Source organism: Vicugna pacos, unplaced genomic scaffold (assembly GCF_048564905.1).
Source record: "Vicugna pacos unplaced genomic scaffold, VicPac4 scaffold_19, whole genome shotgun sequence".
NCBI classification, from domain to species: Eukaryota; Metazoa; Chordata; class Mammalia; order Artiodactyla; family Camelidae; genus Vicugna; species Vicugna pacos.
In genome coordinates, this window is record NW_027328740.1 from 11305107 (window position 1) to 11323494 (window position 18388).

General features: G+C 45.8%; 5 long non-coding RNA genes across 5 annotated transcripts; all 5 read left to right on the top strand.

The window, feature by feature from the left end:
- The first annotated feature begins 1706 nt into the window (after positions 1 to 1706).
- LOC140693478 (uncharacterized) lies at positions 1707 to 2434 on the top strand. The gene is made up of 3 exons (XR_012069230.1): positions 1707 to 1970; positions 2180 to 2250; positions 2353 to 2434. It is a non-coding gene; the product is annotated as an uncharacterized lncRNA (long non-coding RNA).
- Positions 2435 to 2593: 159 nt separating this feature from the next.
- On the top strand, positions 2594 to 7929 carry LOC140693471 (uncharacterized). Its single transcript, XR_012069223.1, has 5 exons — positions 2594 to 2749; positions 6036 to 6108; positions 7205 to 7275; positions 7485 to 7555; positions 7658 to 7929. It is a non-coding gene; the product is annotated as an uncharacterized lncRNA (long non-coding RNA).
- A 3064-nt stretch (positions 7930 to 10993) lies between these two features.
- On the top strand, positions 10994 to 13044 carry LOC140693483 (uncharacterized). The gene is made up of 5 exons (XR_012069237.1): positions 10994 to 11239; positions 11341 to 11413; positions 12510 to 12580; positions 12790 to 12860; positions 12963 to 13044. It is a non-coding gene; the product is annotated as an uncharacterized lncRNA (long non-coding RNA).
- A 58-nt stretch (positions 13045 to 13102) lies between these two features.
- LOC140693484 (uncharacterized) lies at positions 13103 to 16367 on the top strand. The gene is made up of 2 exons (XR_012069238.1): positions 13103 to 13359; positions 16297 to 16367. It is a non-coding gene; the product is annotated as an uncharacterized lncRNA (long non-coding RNA).
- A 1254-nt stretch (positions 16368 to 17621) lies between these two features.
- Positions 17622 to 18349, top strand: LOC140693469 (uncharacterized). Its single transcript, XR_012069220.1, has 3 exons — positions 17622 to 17885; positions 18095 to 18165; positions 18268 to 18349. It is a non-coding gene; the product is annotated as an uncharacterized lncRNA (long non-coding RNA).
- The last annotated feature ends 39 nt before the right edge of the window (positions 18350 to 18388 follow it).

Consider the following 18388-nt stretch of genomic DNA (forward strand, 5'->3'; position numbering starts at 1 on the left):
GCTTCATCTTCTCACACCGTGGACTTTGACCACTTTTCCTTGTCCTCTCATCCTAGTAGCACGGGTGCACGAAGGCAATCACAGAGCTGTTGCACATCCTGTGCCTCAAACCAAACCGTAATCCCAGCCCAGGTTATGAATGTAGCAGATCCTAAAACTTTTCATTCTGATTTCAAACCCAAGGCCCCCTGGATCCCTCAGACCACATGCACGATTCCTCTGATTCAGCCCCACACGTGCTCTATTGTCAAAATGCCAAATTGGTCCCTGGTCCTGCAGATGCACTGGGTGTGGCCATGGGACATATCGATATTCTCAACCGCGCGCGCCAGTGTGGTTGCTTTCTCATTGTGGTCACAGTTCGGTTTGCTCTCTTGATAGGACCCACCACATCCCACAACGCACTCCAGATGCCTGAGAATCAGCGTGTGCCAGCAGAAGTAGCCCTATCCCTCATTGACCGCTGCCTCTGCTACCTCAAATTTGGCAGCTCGGACCTTGGTGTCAAAATCCATTGTGGGGACATTTTGTGCTGGTTTCTTGGAGTTCTGTCAGTCAAGCTCTGCTGTGCACTCTTGTAACACTCAGCGCATCACCTTCAATCCCAAGTCTCCTGTCCGGTTGAGAGTGTGCGTCCAAGTAAAACAGAGTTTCACCTTTGCTGCTCCATCACCAGGGGTCAGACCCTGCACTGGTTTCCATTCCCTGCTTTGCCTTCTCCTGCTTCCAGGTGTTCTGAGGCCTCATCCTGTCTTTGGAAGTAACAGACCTCTCTTCGGCAAGTGTCCTGTGCCAAGGGCTGGGTGAGTGGATGTTTCCATTGCTGTGTACATGGGAGCGAGTGCACGCAGGTTGCACTGCTCCTCTGCCAACTGGGCATCGACTAACCAACACTTTCCAGATATATTTCACAGAAATGTGATATTTGTTTAGCTCTTTTTTCTATACAGCCGTGGTGGGAGGGATTATCCGAAGACTCCAGTTTTGACATTGTTTTGATATCTCATTTGCAGGCTTTAAAAAGTTTAATAGAATTGATTTACATGTTTTGGGAGTTATACGAAAATGAAGTTAGTTTTTGAAACATACTAAATCGACCTAGAAGCCAGACTTGTCAATTTTGGTAACGTTTGGTCAGCTCTGAGGAAAACATTGTCAGATAGAATGTAAAATAGCAGTCCAAACTGTTAAAGGGGTCATGTCAACTCTTTACTGTTGAAGCCTCCGAAACCAACAGGAACCATGAAATACCTATTGGAAACATGAAATAACCCCCAACCTTGGATTCACTTGTGCATTTCGTGCCCCTTACACCCAATGACACCTACTGGCCAATGTTGGCATTTCAAGGGGTAACATCCCCCTCTAGGGAATTACAAGAGAAAACAAACCAAATATATACATTTAGGTTTGAATCCAAAAGCACCTTGAGGCATTAGAGCTATGAGAACCCTGCCTCAGCTATGGTAGTCTATTGAGAACCAGGTGTTCTTCTATCAGTGATGGGAACACTTAATCATCCGATCATGTTGGGTAAAGCAATTTAACGCGACCAAGTCTGCACCCCCATGATATAGTGCCCCCGGGGCTTGATTCAAGCGAAAGACTGTCCACATATTCTGTGTCTTTAATGTCATTGGCGACTTTTACAGTTCAGTTCACTATCTGACTTATAATATTTACCTATACTGTCTTGAAGAACTGAGGCCCAAGGCATATTCAAGTTCAGTCAAAGATTCCCCTCACTTGCCACACTCCCTTCACCCCAGAGAAGACATAAACCCAGCATTGGCTGAATCTAGCGGAAGGTCATCGTTTCTTTGTGTGAGCTATGTATTCAATTCCTATCTATTTTGGTCGAGACTCTTTGACCTTTAAGGAGTTCACTGTTGTTCCCAGAGTGTGAAGCTGGAGGAACTCTGATTCTAGGAGGGGCTTGCTCTTCTCGTACTGGCTTCATTGCAGCTCAGGTACTGATCCTTCCAAATGGATGCTTGAGTGCAGGGGAGGGAAGAGCAAGTGCTTGATAGCTAGGCCCAAACCTGGGGAAAAAGCTTACCTGGGCTTGGTGCATTTTGGTCGGAATGGCTTGGAAATGCCCCTTGGGACGTGTGGATTCTCACGACCTCTTGCAAGAACATGAGCGTTATTATCATCTCTGCCATCTCTTCTCTTTTAGACGTCAGGGATCTTGGACCCGTTCTCGGAACAGAGAATTGAGTAACTTCCCCAAGTCCACGTTGGCACTCCGTATGTTTCTGCCAGTATCCGCGAGGTTCACTATGTCTCATGAATGACTTTCGAGCCTGGTATCCGGTACAGCTGTCTCCATGCCAGTATTCTCCATTGCAGCAGAACAACCCTCATCAATGTGTTCGCATCTCTCCTCAATCCGTGCAGCCAGCTTTTCGGCCAGCTTCTCTTCGTGTCTCCCATAACGTCGACTTCAACAGGACTGGGCAAGTCTGAGAGTACCTCGGAGCCTCACCAGCAAGCTGATGACAGGCAGATCTTCCACTGTCTGCCCTCTCAGGTTCTGGAAACTGACCCGTGAACTCAGGTCTTTGGGCAGCAGCAGTATCTCGAACTTACACAGCTTCCCGAACCAAAGACCTAAGCTAAGCTCCACAGAGGGCGGCAGCCCCTCCATCACACTGATCCACCCACAGAACTCTGCCCGGTTACCTAGGATCCACCAGCCACAACAAGCCTCGCGGTACACACCAACATTCCACCTGGAATGCAAGCGGTAACTGCCATCCCCAATGGTGGCTGCATCTTGTCAGTGTTGGGGGAGGGCCTGCATCCTACAAGAGGTTCCTAAAGAAAATGTGATTCTATCCACTAGCGTCCAATGGGCCTTTTTCTTCCCTCTATCCTTTTGTTCAGGTCTGAATGCACAGTACAAACGGAGGGAAGTGTGTCCATGTTTAGTGGATGGTTTCACACGTCTTTAAACTTTCTAACAGTTCACAGTACACAGAGACCCACTAAAGGAGACTTATGTTCCTGTAATATCCGTACACCCAGAATCCATATCCGTCGGTAGATTTCTGCTGAAACACCCGCACTCTCGGGACATGGATCCATTGGTTTCATGGGGGCTGAAATTCCTAGAAATGAAACCAACCCCAATGTGCACTTCACTGTCTGTCTCTTTGGCTCTCTGTACACTTATGCAGAGCTACTTGTCTTTGTTATAGGCTTATGTAATTTCTTCTCTACGTATGGTAGGATATGGCATTCATTCATCCTGTTGGAAGACTTGCAAGTCTTTATCACGGACTGGAATCCATTTGATTGCAAATCGGCATTTTGGTTAGGCCAAGATTTGCTCTTATGGATCTATATTTAAGAATATAAATGCACGCCTCTGATTTCCGAATACAAGTGTGCTGAGTACATGCAAGCCGCGATACTGGGTCGATGCGTGCTGAATGATCCTTGACATCACCTTGAGTATTTTCTTTGGAATAATCATGGTTCCCTTGGTATATGTCAGCCAACCGTACCCTTTTCGTGCTTGTCTGTTTGTTTGATTCTTTGTTTGTCTGCTTCTCGTTTGTTCAGCAAACACATCAGGCCATGCATCTCTCCGTTCGCTTCAAACAGAGAGTCATATTAGATGATTCATTTTAGATAGTGCTTCCAATCACCTATGATTTCCTGCTTCCCTCTCCCATCTTAAGGGTTTTGATGTCCTCCTTGCCTTCTTCTTGTTTCTTCTTTGCCACTCATGCTCTTCTTGCATTTCCAGTAATGGTTTTCTTCTTTCCATTTCACCTTGCTGCTTTTGTATTCAGGGTAGAATTCTCAACCTTTCTTATAGGAAACGTTTCGAACTGCTGAATTCTTTTAAGATTTGCCGGTCTGTGGAAATCTCTAGCTCTGCCTTTATTAGAAATGGCGGTCATGTGGCATAGGCTACCGTAGATGGCAGTATTTTCCCATTCAGGATATGGTCTACGTCCTGGCACTCATCCCTGTCCTGCAATATTGCTGCCGAGATATCAGGTGAAACCCTTCTGGAGGTACTCTGGTGACTATGTTGATTCCTCCAGGTGCATTTTACATCACTGGGATTCTCGTGAACTTTGTTGATTTGAATCATACAGCTGCTTGTAGGTCTAGAGGGATTCCACCTCTTTTGGACGCTGTGTACTTCCTGAATTCGTATAGATGATTCTTTCTTGGCTTTCAGCAAGTTTCAGTCTGATTTCTCTACAGATAACTTTTCAGACAATTTTTTGCCCCTTTATCTCTTGCTTTTCGATCTGGGACTCTTATGAATCCTAATCTTTCATGCCTTGTCTTACCCCAGGATTCAAAACCATTGTTTTCATTGGTTTGCCCTTGCTTGCCTACGTCTGCTTCTGACCGAGGGATTTCTGTTACCCTGTATTCACAGTCATTCACGCGTCCCTCTGCATTATCTAGTCTGCTTTGGACTGAATTTTAGCCCTGATATTATCACATCCATTGAGTTTTCTGATATTATTTGGCCTGTCTTGGGACTTTCTCTTCCCCTTTTCTGGTATTCTGCCTTTTGTGATTCTGAGACACTGTTGTTCTTCAGTGTTTCCCTCACATCCGTTTTCAAAACTTGCTCTGGTTGCGTTTTGCAGTCTAGTTGTGGGAAAGCATATCTTTTGGGCCTCCAGTCTCTTTCAAACTGAAAATGGTACTTCCTGTTTCTTTTACTGTACTTCTTCATCTCTACTGGTCAGGTAATATCAGGTATCTAATGCAGACTTCTAGGGCTTTGTTAAGTGAAAATTTTAGTCTCTTTTCTCTACGCATTTCCATGGGATTTCTCTGAGGACAATTTCTCCTAGACATTGATGCCTTGTCCTGCTCCTGTGTGTGTTGTCTGGCATATCTCCAACTTCAGGGGTTGCCTTTGGTTGTGATAAACCATCCCATAGTATTTCGATTAGCATAAACTCACTTTTATTACGCTGATCTCGCAAATCTGAAAGTGCACAGGACACTTCCTTTAGTGGAAATGAAGCTTCTAAAGGTTCTCAGCTCTGCATTCTGATCTATGTCACTTTGGAGTGTTTCCAAATCAGCAAACTCAGAGTACGCTTGTGCTTTCTAGTGCCATGGGGATGTCCCAATGAAACCAGTTCTTCCCAGAGCTTCTCTGTCTACAGAAACACCAGTGGAAACATATCTATGGTTGTCATACATCAGGGCCTGTTGGAATGATCCCGCAGACCTACCTTGGTGTCCTCGATGCCGTACCGTGTTAGTGCCACCCAAAATGCTGCATCTGCTTTTGGGAGATAATGCTGAAGGAAATGCTTCATCTTCTCACACCGTGGACTTTGACCACTTTTCCTTGTCCTCTCATCCTAGTAGCACGGGTGCACGAAGGCAATCACAGAGCTGTTGCACATCCTGTGCCTCAAACCAAACCGTAATCCCAGCCCAGGTTATGAATGTAGCAGATCCTAAAACTTTTCATTCTGATTTCAAACCCAAGGCCCCCTGGATCCCTCAGACCACATGCACGATTCCTCTGATTCAGCCCCACACGTGCTCTATTGTCAAAATGCCAAATTGGTCCCTGGTCCTGCAGATGCACTGGGTGTGGCCATGGGACATATCGATATTCTCAACCGCGCGCGCCAGTGTGGTTGCTTTCTCATTGTGGTCACAGTTCGGTTTGCTCTCTTGATAGGACCCACCACATCCCACAACGCACTCCAGATGCCTGAGAATCAGCGTGTGCCAGCAGAAGTAGCCCTATCCCTCATTGACCGCTGCCTCTGCTACCTCAAATTTGGCAGCTCGGATCTTGGTGTCAAAATCCATTGTGGGGACATTTTGTGCTGGTTTCTTGGAGTTCTGTCAGTCAAGCTCTGCTGTGCACTCTTGTAACACTCAGCGCATCACCTTCAATCCCAAGTCTCCTGTCCAGTTGAGAGTGTGCGTCCAAATAAAACAGAGTTTCACCTTTGCTGCTCCATCACCAGGGGTCAGACCCTGCACTGGTTTCCATTCCCTGCTTTGCCTTCTCCTGCTTCCAGGTGTTCTGAGGCCTCATCCTGTCTTTGGAAGTAACAGACCTCTCTTCGGCAAGTGTCCTGTGCCAAGGGCTGGGTGAGTGGATGTTTCCATTGCTGTGTACATGGGAGCGAGTGAGCGCAGGTTGCACTGCTCCTCTGCCAACTGGGCATCGACTAATCAACACTTTCCAGATATATTTCACAGAAATGTGATATTTGTTTAGCTCTTTTTTCTATACAGCCGTGGTGGGAGGGATTATCCGAAGACTCCAGTTTTGACATTGTTTTGATATCTCATTTGCAGGCTTTAAAACGTTTAATAGAATTGATTTACATGTTTTGGGAGTTATACGAAAATGAAGTTAGTTTTTGAAACATACTAAATCGACCTAGAAGCCAGACTTGTCAATTTTGGTAACGTTTGGTCAGCTCTGAGGAAAACATTGTCAGATAGAATGTAAAATAGCAGTCCAAACTGTTAAAGGGGTCATGTCAACTCTTTACTGTTGAAGCCTCCAAAACCAACAGGAACCATGAAATACCTATTGGAAACATGAAATAACCCCCAACCTTGGATTCACTTGTGCATTTCGTGCCCCTTACACCCAATGACACCTACTGGCCAATGTTGGCATTTCAAGGGGTAACATCCCCCTCTAGGGAAGTACAAGAGAAAACAAACCAAATATATACATTTAGGTTTGAATCCAAAAGCACCTTGAGGCATTAGAGCTATGAGAACCCTGCCTCAGCTATGGTAGTCTATTGAGAACCAGGTGTTCTTCTATCAGTGATGGGAACACTTAATCATCCGATCATGTTGGGTAAAGCAATTTAACGCGACCAAGTCTGCACCCCCATGATATAGTGCCCCCGGGGCTTGATTTAAGCGAAAGACTGTCCACATATTCTGTGTCTTTAATGTCATTGGCGACTTTTACAGTTCAGTTCACTATCTGACTTATAATATTTACCTATACTGTCTTGAAGAACTGAGGCCCAAGGCATATTCAAGTTCAGTCAAAGATTCCCCTCACTTGCCACACTCCCTTCACCCCAGAGAAGACATAAACCCAGAATTGGCTGAATCTAGCGGAAGCTCATCGTTCCTTTGTGTGAGCTATGTATTCAATTCCTATCTATTTTGGTCGAGACTCTTTGACCTTTAAGGAGTTCACTGTTGTTCCCAGAGTGTGAAGCTGGAGGAACTCTGATTCTAGGAGGGGCTTGCTCTTCTCGTACTGGCTTCATTGCAGCTCAGGTACTGATCCTTCCAAATGGATGCTTGAGTGCTGGGGAGGGAAGAGCAAGTGCTTGATAGCTAGGCCCAAACCTGGGGAAAAAGCTTACCTGGGCTTGGTGCATTTTGGTCGGAATGGCTTGGAAACGCCCCTTGGGACGTGTGGATTCTCACGACCTCTTGCAAGAACATGAGCGTTATTATCATCTCTGCCATCTCTTCTCTTTTAGACGTCAGGGATCTTGGACCCGTTCTCGGAACAGAGAATTGAGTAACTTCCCCAAGTCCACGTTGGCACTCCGTATGTTTCTGCCAGTATCCGCGAGGTTCACTATGTCTCATGAATGACTTTCGAGCCTGGTATCCGCTACAGCTGTCTCCATGCCAGTATTCTCCATTGCAGCAGAACAACCCTCATCAATGTGTTCGCATCTCTCCTCAATCCGTGCAGCCAGCTTTTCGGCCAGCTTCTCTTCGTGTCTCCCATAACGTCGACTTCAACAGGACTGGGCAAGTCTGAGAGTACCTCGGAGCCTCACCAGTAAGCTGATGACAGGCAGATCTTCCACTGTCTGCCCTCTCAGGTTCTGGAAACTGACCCGTGAACTCAGGTCTTTGGGCAGCAGCAGTATCTCGAACTTACACAGCTTCCCGAACCAAAGACCTAAGCCAAGCTCCACAGAGGGCGGCAGCCCCTCCATCACACTGATCCACCCACAGAACTCTGCCCGGTTACCTAGGATCCACCAGCCACAACAAGCCTCGCGGTACACACCAACATTCCACCTGGAATGCAAGCGGTAACTGCCATCCCCAATGGTGGCTGCATCTTGTCAGTGTTGGGGGAGGGCCTGCATCCTACAAGAGGTTCCTAAAGAAAATGTGATTCTATCCACTAGCGTCCAATGGGCCTTTTTCTTCCCTCTATCCTTTTGTTCAGGTCTGAATGCACAGTACAAACGGAGGGAAGTGTGTCCATGTTTAGTGGATGGTTTCACACGTCTTTAAACTTTCTAACAGTTCACAGTACACAGAGACCCACTAAAGGAGACTTATGTTCCTGTAATATCCGTACACCCAGAATCCATATCCGTCGGTAGATTTCTGCTGAAACACCCGCACTCTCGGGACATGGATCCATTGGTTTCATGGGGGCTGAAATTCCTAGAAATGAAACCAACCCCAATGTGCACTTCACTGTCTGTCTCTTTGGCTCTTTGTACACTTATGCAGAGCTACTTGTCTTTGTTATAGGCTTATGTAATTTCTTCTCTACGTATGGTAGGATATGGCATTCATTCATCCCCTTGGAAGACTTGCAAGTCTTTATCACGGACTGGAATCCATTTGATTGCAAATCGGCATTTTGGTTAGGCCACGATTTGCTCTTATGGATCTATATTTAAGAATATAAATGCACGCCTCTGATTTCCGAATACAAGTGTGCTGAGTACATGCAAGCCGCGATACTGGGTCGATGCGTGCTGAATGATCCTTGACATCACCTTGAGTATTTTCTTTGGAATAATCATGGTTCCCTTGGTATATGTCAGCCAACTGTACCCTTTTCGCGCTTGTCTGTTTGTTTGATTCTTTGTTTGTCTGCTTCTCGTTTGTTCAGCAAACACATCAGGCCATGCATCTCTCCATTCGCTTCAAACAGAGAGTCATATTAGATGATTCATTTTAGATAGTGCTTCCAATCACCTATGATTTCCTGCTTCCCTCTCCCATCTTAAGGGTTTTGATGTCCTCCTTGCCTTCTTCTTGTTTCTTCTTTGCCACTCATGCTCTTCTTGCATTTCCAGTAATGGTTTTCTTCTTTCCATTTCACCTTGCTGCTTTTGTATTCAGGGTAGAATTCTCAACCTTTCTTATAGGATACGGTTCGAACTGCTGAATTCTTTTAAGATTTGCCGGTCTGTGGAATTCTCTAGCTCTGCCTTTATTAGAAATGGCGGTCATGTGGCATAGGCTACCGTAGATGGCAGTATTTTCCCATTCAGGATATGGTCTACGTCCTGGCACTCATCCCTGTCCTGCAATATTGCTGCCGAGATATCAGGTGAAACCCCTCTGGAGGTACTCTGGGGACTATGTTGATTCCTCCAGGTGCATTTTACATCACTGGGATTCTCGTGAACTTTGTTGATTTGAATCATACAGCTGCTGGTAGGTCTAGAGGGATTCCACCTCTTTTGGACGCTGTGTACTTCCTGAATTCGTATAGATGATTCTTTCTTGGCTTTCAGCAAGTTTCAGTCTGATTTCTCTACAGATAACTTTTCAGACAATTTTTTGCCCCTTTATCTCTTGCTTTTCGATCTGGGACTCTTATGAATCCTAATCTTTCATGCCTTGTCTTACCCCAGGATTCAAAACCATTGTTTTCATTGGTTTGCCCTTGCTTGCCTACGTCTGCTTCTGACCGAGGGATTTCTGTTACCCTGTATTCACAGTCATTCACGCGTCCCTCTGCATTATCTAGTCTGCTTTGGACTGAATTTTAGCCCTGATGTTATCACATCCATTGAGTTTTCTGACATTATTTGGCCTGTCTTGGGACTTTCTCTTCCCCTTTTCTGGTATTCTGCCTTTTGTGATTCTGAGACACTGTTGTTCTTCAGTGTTTCCCTCACATCCGTTTTCAAAACTTGCTCTGGTTGCGTTTTGCAGTCTAGTTGTGGGAAAGCATATCTTTTTGGCCTCCAGTCTCTTTCAAACTGAAAATGGTACTTCCTGTTTCTTTTACTGTACTTCTTCATCTCTACTGGTCAGGTAATATCAGGTATCTAATGCAGACTTCTAGGGCTTTGTTAAGTGAAAATTTTAGTCTCTTTTCTCTACGCATTTCCATGGGATTTCTCTGAGGACAATTTCCCCTAGACATTGATGCCTTGTCCTGCTCCTGTGTGTGTTGTCTGGCATATCTCCAACTTCAGGGGTTGCCTTTGGTTGTGATAAACCATCCCATACTATTTCGATTAGCATAAACTCACTTTTATTACGCTGATCTCGCAAATCTGAAAGTGCACAGGACACTTCCTTTAGTGGAAATGAAGCTTCTAAAGGTTCTCAGCTCTGCATTCTGATCTATGTCACTTTGGAGTGTTTCCAAATCAGCAAACTCAGAGTACGCTTGTGCTTTCTAGTGCCATGGGGATGTCCCAATGAAACCAGTTCTTCCCAGAGCTTCTCTGTCTACAGAAACACCAGTGGAAACATATCTATGGTTGTCATACATCAGGGCCTGTTGGAATGATCCCGCAGACCTACCTTGGTGTCCTCGATGCCGTACCGTGTTAGTGCCACCCAAAATGCTGCATCTGCTTTTGGGAGATAATGCTGAAGGAAATGCTTCATCTTCTCACACCGTGGACTTTGACCACTTTTCCTTGTCCTCTCATCCTAGTAGCACGGGTGCACGAAGGCAATCACAGAGCTGTTGCACATCCTGTGCCTCAAACCAAACCGTAATCCCAGCCCAGGTTATGAATGTAGCAGATCCTAAAACTTTTCATTCTGATTTCAAACCCAAGGCCCCCTGGATCCCTCAGACCACATGCACGATTCCTCTGATTCAGCCCCACACGTGCTCTATTGTCAAAATGCCAAATTGGTCCCTGGTCCTGCAGATGCACTGGGTGTGGCCATGGGACATATCGATATTCTCAACCGCGCGCGCCAGTGTGGTTGCTTTCTCATTGTGGTCACAGTTCGGTTTGCTCTCTTGATAGGACCCACCACATCCCACAACGCACTCCAGATGCCTGAGAATCAGCGTGTGCCAGCAGAAGTAGCCCTATCCCTCATTGACCGCTGCCTCTGCTACCTCAAATTTGGCAGCTCGGATCTTGGTGTCAAAATCCATTGTGGGGACATTTTGTGCTGGTTTCTTGGAGTTCTGTCAGTCAAGCTCTGCTGTGCACTCTTGTAACACTCAGCGCATCACCTTCAATCCCAAGTCTCCTGTCCAGTTGAGAGTGTGCGTCCAAGTAAAACAGAGTTTCACCTTTGCTGCTCCATCACCAGGGGTCAGACCCTGCACTGGTTTCCATTCCCTGCTTTGCCTTCTCCTGCTTCCAGGTGTTCTGAGGCCTCATCCTGTCTTTGGAAGTAACAGACCTCTCTTCGGCAAGTGTCCTGTGCCAAGGGCTGGGTGAGTGGATGTTTCCATTGCTGTGTACATGGGAGCGAGTGAGCGCAGGTTGCACTGCTCCTCTGCCAACTGGGCATCGACTAATCAACACTTTCCAGATATATTTCACAGAAATGTGATATTTGTTTAGCTCTTTTTTCTATACAGCCGTGGTGGGAGGGATTATCCGAAGACTCCAGTTTTGACATTGTTTTGATATCTCATTTGCAGGCTTTAAAACGTTTAATAGAATTGATTTACATGTTTTGGGAGTTATACGAAAATGAAGTTAGTTTTTGAAACATACTAAATCGACCTAGAAGCCAGACTTGTCAATTTTGGTAACGTTTGGTCAGCTCTGAGGAAAACATTGTCAGATAGAATGTAAAATAGCAGTCCAAACTGTTAAAGGGGTCATGTCAACTCTTTACTGTTGAAGCCTCCAAAACCAACAGGAACCATGAAATACCTATTGGAAACATGAAATAACCCCCAACCTTGGATTCACTTGTGCATTTCGTGCCCCTTACACCCAATGACACCTACTGGCCAATGTTGGCATTTCAAGGGGTAACATCCCCCTCTAGGGAATTACAAGAGAAAACAAACCAAATATATACATTTAGGTTTGAATCCAAAAGCACCTTGAGGCATTAGAGCTATGAGAACCCTGCCTCAGCTATGGTAGTCTATTGAGAACCAGGTGTTCTTCTATCAGTGATGGGAACACTTAATCATCCGATCATGTTGGGTAAAGCAATTTAACGCGACCAAGTCTGCACCCCCATGATATAGTGCCCCCGGGGCTTGATTCAAGCGAAAGACTGTCCACATATTCTGTGTCTTTAATGTCATTGGCGACTTTTACAGTTCAGTTCACTATCTGACTTATAATATTTACCTATACTGTCTTGAAGAACTGAGGCCCAAGGCATATTCAAGTTCAGTCAAAGATTCCCCTCACTTGCCACACTCCCTTCACCCCAGAGAAGACATAAACCCAGAATTGGCTGAATCTAGCGGAAGCTCATCGTTCCTTTGTGTGAGCTATGTATTCAATTCCTATCTATTTTGGTCGAGACTCTTTGACCTTTAAGGAGTTCACTGTTGTTCCCAGAGTGTGAAGCTGGAGGAACTCTGATTCTAGGAGGGGCTTGCTCTTCTCGTACTGGCTTCATTGCAGCTCAGGTACTGATCCTTCCAAATGGATGCTTGAGTGCAGGGGAGGGAAGAGCAAGTGCTTGATAGCTAGGCCCAATCCTGGGGAAAAAGCTTACCTGGGCTTGGTGCATTTTGGTCGGAATGGCTTGGAAACGCCCCTTGGGACGTGTGGATTCTCACGACCTCTTGCAAGAACATGAGCGTTATTATCATCTCTGCCATCTCTTCTCTTTTAGACGTCAGGGATCTTGGACCCGTTCTCGGAACAGAGAATTGAGTAACTTCCCCAAGTCCACGTTGGCACTCCGTATGTTTCTGCCAGTATCCGCGAGGTTCACTATGTCTCATGAATGACTTTCGAGCCTGGTATCCGGTACAGCTGTCTCCATGCCAGTATTCTCCATTGCAGCAGAACAACCCTCATCAATGTGTTCGCATCTCTCCTCAATCCGTGCAGCCAGCTTTTCGGCCAGCTTCTCTTCGTGTCTCCCATAACGTCGACTTCAACAGGACTGGGCAAGTCTGAGAGTACCTCGGAGCCTCACCAGCAAGCTGATGACAGGCAGATCTTCCACTGTCTGCCCTCTCAGGTTCTGGAAACTGACCCGTGAACTCAGGTCTTTGGGCAGCAGCAGTATCTCGAACTTACACAGCTTCCCGAACCAAAGACCTAAGCCAAGCTCCACAGAGGGCGGCAGCCCCTCCATCACACTGATCCACCCACAGAACTCTGCCCGGTTACCTAGGATCCACCAGCCACAACAAGCCTCGCGGTACACACCAACATTCCACCTGGAATGCAAGCGGTAACTGCCATCCCCAATGGTGGCTGCATCTTGTCAGTGTTGGGGGAGGGCCTGCATTCTACAAGAGGTTCCTAAAGAAAATGTGATTCTATCCACTAGCGTCCAATGGGCCTTTTTCTTCCCTCTATCCTTTTGTTCAGGTCTGAATGCACGGTACAAACGGAGGGAAGTGTGTCCATGTTTAGTGGATGGTTTCACACGTCTTTAAACTTTCTAACAGTTCACAGTACACAGAGACCCACTAAAGGAGACTTATGTTCCTGTAATATCCGTACACCCAGAATCCATATCCGTCGGTAGATTTCTGCTGAAACACCCGCACTCTCGGGACATGGATCCATTGGTTTCATGGGGGCTGAAATTCCTAGAAATGAAACCAACCCCAATGTGCACTTCACTGTCTGTCTCTTTGGCTCTTTGTACACTTATGCAGAGCTACTTGTCTTTGTTATAGGCTTATGTAATTTCTTCTCTACGTATGGTAGGATATGGCATTCATTCATCCTGTTGGAAGACTTGCAAGTCTTTATCACGGACTGGAATCCATTTGATTGCAAATCGGCATTTTGGTTAGGCCACGATTTGCTCTTATGGATCTATATTTAAGAATATAAATGCACGCCTCTGATTTCCGAATACAAGTGTGCTGAGTACATGCAAGCCGCGATACTGGGTCGATGCGTGCTGAATGATCCTTGACATCACCTTGAGTATTTTCTTTGGAATAATCATGGTTCCCTTGGTATATGTCAGCCAACTGTACCCTTTTCGTGCTTGTCTGTTTGTTTGATTCTTTGTTTGTCTGCTTCTCGTTTGTTCAGCAAACACATCAGGCCATGCATCTCTCCGTTCGCTTCAAACAGAGAGTCATATTAGATGATTCATTTTAGATAGTGCTTCCAATCACCTATGATTTCCTGCTTCCCTCTCCCATCTTAAGGGTTTTGATGTCCTCCTTGCCTTCTTCTTGTTTCTTCTTTGCCACTCATGCTCTTCTTGCATTTCCAGTAATGGTTTTCTTCTTTCCATTTCACCTTGCTGCTTTTGTATTCAGGGTAGAATTCTCAACCTTTCTTATAGGATACGTTTCGAACTGCTGAATTCTTTTAAGATTTGCCGGTCTGTGGAATTCTCTAGCTCTGCCTTTATTAGAAATGGCGGTCATGTGGCATAGGCTACTGTAGATGGCAGTATTTTCCCATTCAGGATATGGTCTACGTCCTGGCACTCATCCCTGTCCTGCAATATTGCTGCCGAGATATCAGGTGAAACCCCTCTGGAGGTACTCTGGTGACTATGTTGATTCCTCCAGGTGCATTTTACATCACTGGGATTCTCGTGAACTTTGTTGATTTGAATCATACAGCTGCTGGTAGGTCTAGAGGGATTCCACCTCTTTTGGACGCTGTGTACTTCCTGAATTCGTATAGATGATTCTTTCTTGGCTTTCAGCAAGTTTCAGTCTGATTTCTCTACAGATAACTTTTCAGACAATTTTTTGCCCCTTTATCTCTTGCTTTTCGATCTGGGACTCTTATGAATCCTAATCTTTCATGCCTTGTCTTACCCCAGGATTCAAAACCATTGTTTTCATTGGTTTGCCCTTGCTTGCCTACGTCTGCTTCTGACCGAGGGATTTCTGTTACCCTGTATTCACAGTCATTCACGCGTCCCTCTGCATTATCTAGTCTGCTTTGGACTGAATTTTAGCCCTGATGTTATCACATCCATTGAGTTTTCTGACATTATTTGGCCTGTCTTGGGACTTTCTCTTCCCCTTTTCTGGTATTCTGCCTTTTGTGATTCTGAGACACTGTTGTTCTTCAGTGTTTCCCTCACATCCGTTTTCAAAACTTGCTCTGGTTGCGTTTTGCAGTCTAGTTGTGGGAAAGCATATCTTTTTGGCCTCCAGTCTCTTTCAAACTGAAAATGGTACTTCCTGTTTCTTTTACTGTAATTCTTCATCTCTACTGGTCAGGTAATATCAGGTATCTAATGCAGACTTCTAGGGCTTTGTTAAGTGAAAATTTTAGTCTCTTTTCTCTACGCATTTCCATGGGATTTCTCTGAGGACAAATTCCCCTAGACATTGATGCCTTGTCCTGCTCCTGTGTGTGTTGTCTGGCATATCTCCAACTTCAGGGGTTGCCTTTGGTTGTGATAAACCATCCCATACTATTTCGATTAGCATAAACTCACTTTTATTACGCTGATCTCGCAAATCTGAAAGTGCACAGGACACTTCCTTTAGTGGAAATGAAGCTTCTAAAGGTTCTCAGCTCTGCATTCTGATCTATGTCACTTTGGAGTGTTTCCAAATCAGCAAACTCAGAGTACGCTTGTGCTTTCTAGTGCCATGGGGATGTCCCAATGAAACCAGTTCTTCCCAGAGCTTCTCTGTCTACAGAAACACCAGTGGAAACATATCTATGGTTGTCATACATCAGGGCCTGTTGGAATGATCCCGCAGACCTACCTTGGTGTCCTCGATGCCGTACCGTGTTAGTGCCACCCAAAATGCTGCATCTGCTTTTGGGAGATAATGCTGAAGGAAATGCTTCATCTTCTCACACCGTGGACTTTGACCACTTTTCCTTGTCCTCTCATCCTAGTAGCACGGGTGCACGAAGGCAATCACAGAGCTGTTGCACATCCTGCGCATCAAACCAAACCGTAATCCCAGCCCAGGTTATGAATGTAGCAGATCCTAAAACTTTTCATTCTGATTTCAAACCCAAGGCCCCCTGGATCCCTCAGACCACATGCACGATTCCTCTGATTCAGCTCCACACGTGCTCTATTGTCAAAATGCCAAATTGGTCCCTGGTCCTGCAGATGCACTGGGTGTGGCCATGGGACATATCGATATTCTCAACCGCGCGCGCCTGTGTGGTTGCTTTCTCATTGTGGTCACAGTTCGGTTTGCTCTCTTGATAGGACCCACCACATCCCACAACGCACTCCAGATGCCTGAGAATCAGCGTGTGCCAGCAGAAGTAGCCCTATCCCTCATTGACCGCTGCCTCTGCTACCTCAAATTTGGCAGCTCGGATCTTGGTGTCAAAATCCATTGTGGGGACATTTTGTGCTGGTTTCTTGGAGTTCTGTCAGTCAAGCTCTGCTGTGCACTCTTGTAACACTCAGCGCATCACCTTCAATCCCAAGTCTCCTGTCCGGTTGAGAGTGTGCGTCCAAGTAAAACAGAGTTTCACCTTTGCTGCTCCATCACCAGGGGTCAGACCCTGCACTGGTTTCCATTCCCTGCTTTGCCTTCTCCTGCTTCCAGGTGTTCTGAGGCCTCATCCTGTCTTTGGAAGTAACAGACCTCTCTTCGGCAAGTGTCCTGTGCCAAGGGCTGGGTGAGTGGATGTTTCCATTGCTGTGTACATGGGAGCGAGTGAGCGCAGGTTGCACTGCTCCTCTGCCAACTGGGCATCGACTAATCAACACTTTCCAGATATATTTCACAGAAATGTGATATTTGTTTAGCTCTTTTTTCTATACAGCTGTGGTGGGAGGGATTATCCGAAGACTCCAGTTTTGACATTGTTTTGATATCTCATTTGCAGGCTTTAAAAAGTTTAATAGAATTGATTTACATGTTTTGGGAGTTATACGAAAATGAAGTTAGTTTTTGAAACATACTAAATCGACCTAGAAGCCAGACTTGTCAATTTTGGTAACGTTTGGTCAGCTCTGAGGAAAACATTGTCAGATAGAATGTAAAATAGCAGTCCAAACTGTTAAAGGGGTCATGTCAACTCTTTACTGTTGAAGCCTCCGAAACCAACAGGAACCATGAAATACCTATTGGAAACATGAAATAACCCCCAACCTTGGATTCACTTGTGCATTTCGTGCCCCTTACACCCAATGACACCTACTGGCCAATGTTGGCATTTCAAGGGGTAACATCCCCCTCTAGGGAATTACAAGAGAAAACAAACCAAATATATACATTTAGGTTTGAATCCAAAAGCACCTTGAGGCATTAGAGCTATGAGAACCCTGCCTCAGCTATGGTAGTCTATTGAGAACCAGGTGTTCTTCTATCAGTGATGGGAACACTTAATCATCCGATCATGTTGGGTAAAGCAATTTAACGCGACCAAGTCTGCACCCCCATGATATAGTGCCCCCGGGGCTTGATTCAAGCGAAAGACTGTCCACATATTCTGTGTCTTTAATGTCATTGGCGACTTTTACAGTTCAGTTCACTATCTGACTTATAATATTTACCTATACTGTCTTGAAGAACTGAGGCCCAAGGCATATTCAAGTTCAGTCAAAGATTCCCCTCACTTGCCACACTCCCTTCACCCCAGAGAAGACATAAACCCAGCATTGGCTGAATCTAGCGGAAGGTCATCGTTTCTTTGTGTGAGCTATGTATTCAATTCCTATCTATTTTGGTCGAGACTCTTTGACCTTTAAGGAGTTCACTGTTGTTCCCAGAGTGTGAAGCTGGAGGAACTCTGATTCTAGGAGGGGCTTGCTCTTCTCGTACTGGCTTCATTGCAGCTCAGGTACTGATCCTTCCAAATGGATGCTTGAGTGCAGGGGAGGGAAGAGCAAGTGCTTGATAGCTAGGCCCAAACCTGGGGAAAAAGCTTACCTGGGCTTGGTGCATTTTGGTCGGAATGGCTTGGAAATGCCCCTTGGGACGTGTGGATTCTCACGACCTCTTGCAAGAACATGAGCGTTATTATCATCTCTGCCATCTCTTCTCTTTTAGACGTCAGGGATCTTGGACCCGTTCTCGGAACAGAGAATTGAGTAACTTCCCCAAGTCCACGTTGGCACTCCGTATGTTTCTGCCAGTATCCGCGAGGTTCACTATGTCTCATGAATGACTTTCGAGCCTGGTATCCGGTACAGCTGTCTCCATGCCAGTATTCTCCATTGCAGCAGAACAACCCTCATCAATGTGTTCGCATCTCTCCTCAATCCGTGCAGCCAGCTTTTCGGCCAGCTTCTCTTCGTGTCTCCCATAACGTCGACTTCAACAGGACTGGGCAAGTCTGAGAGT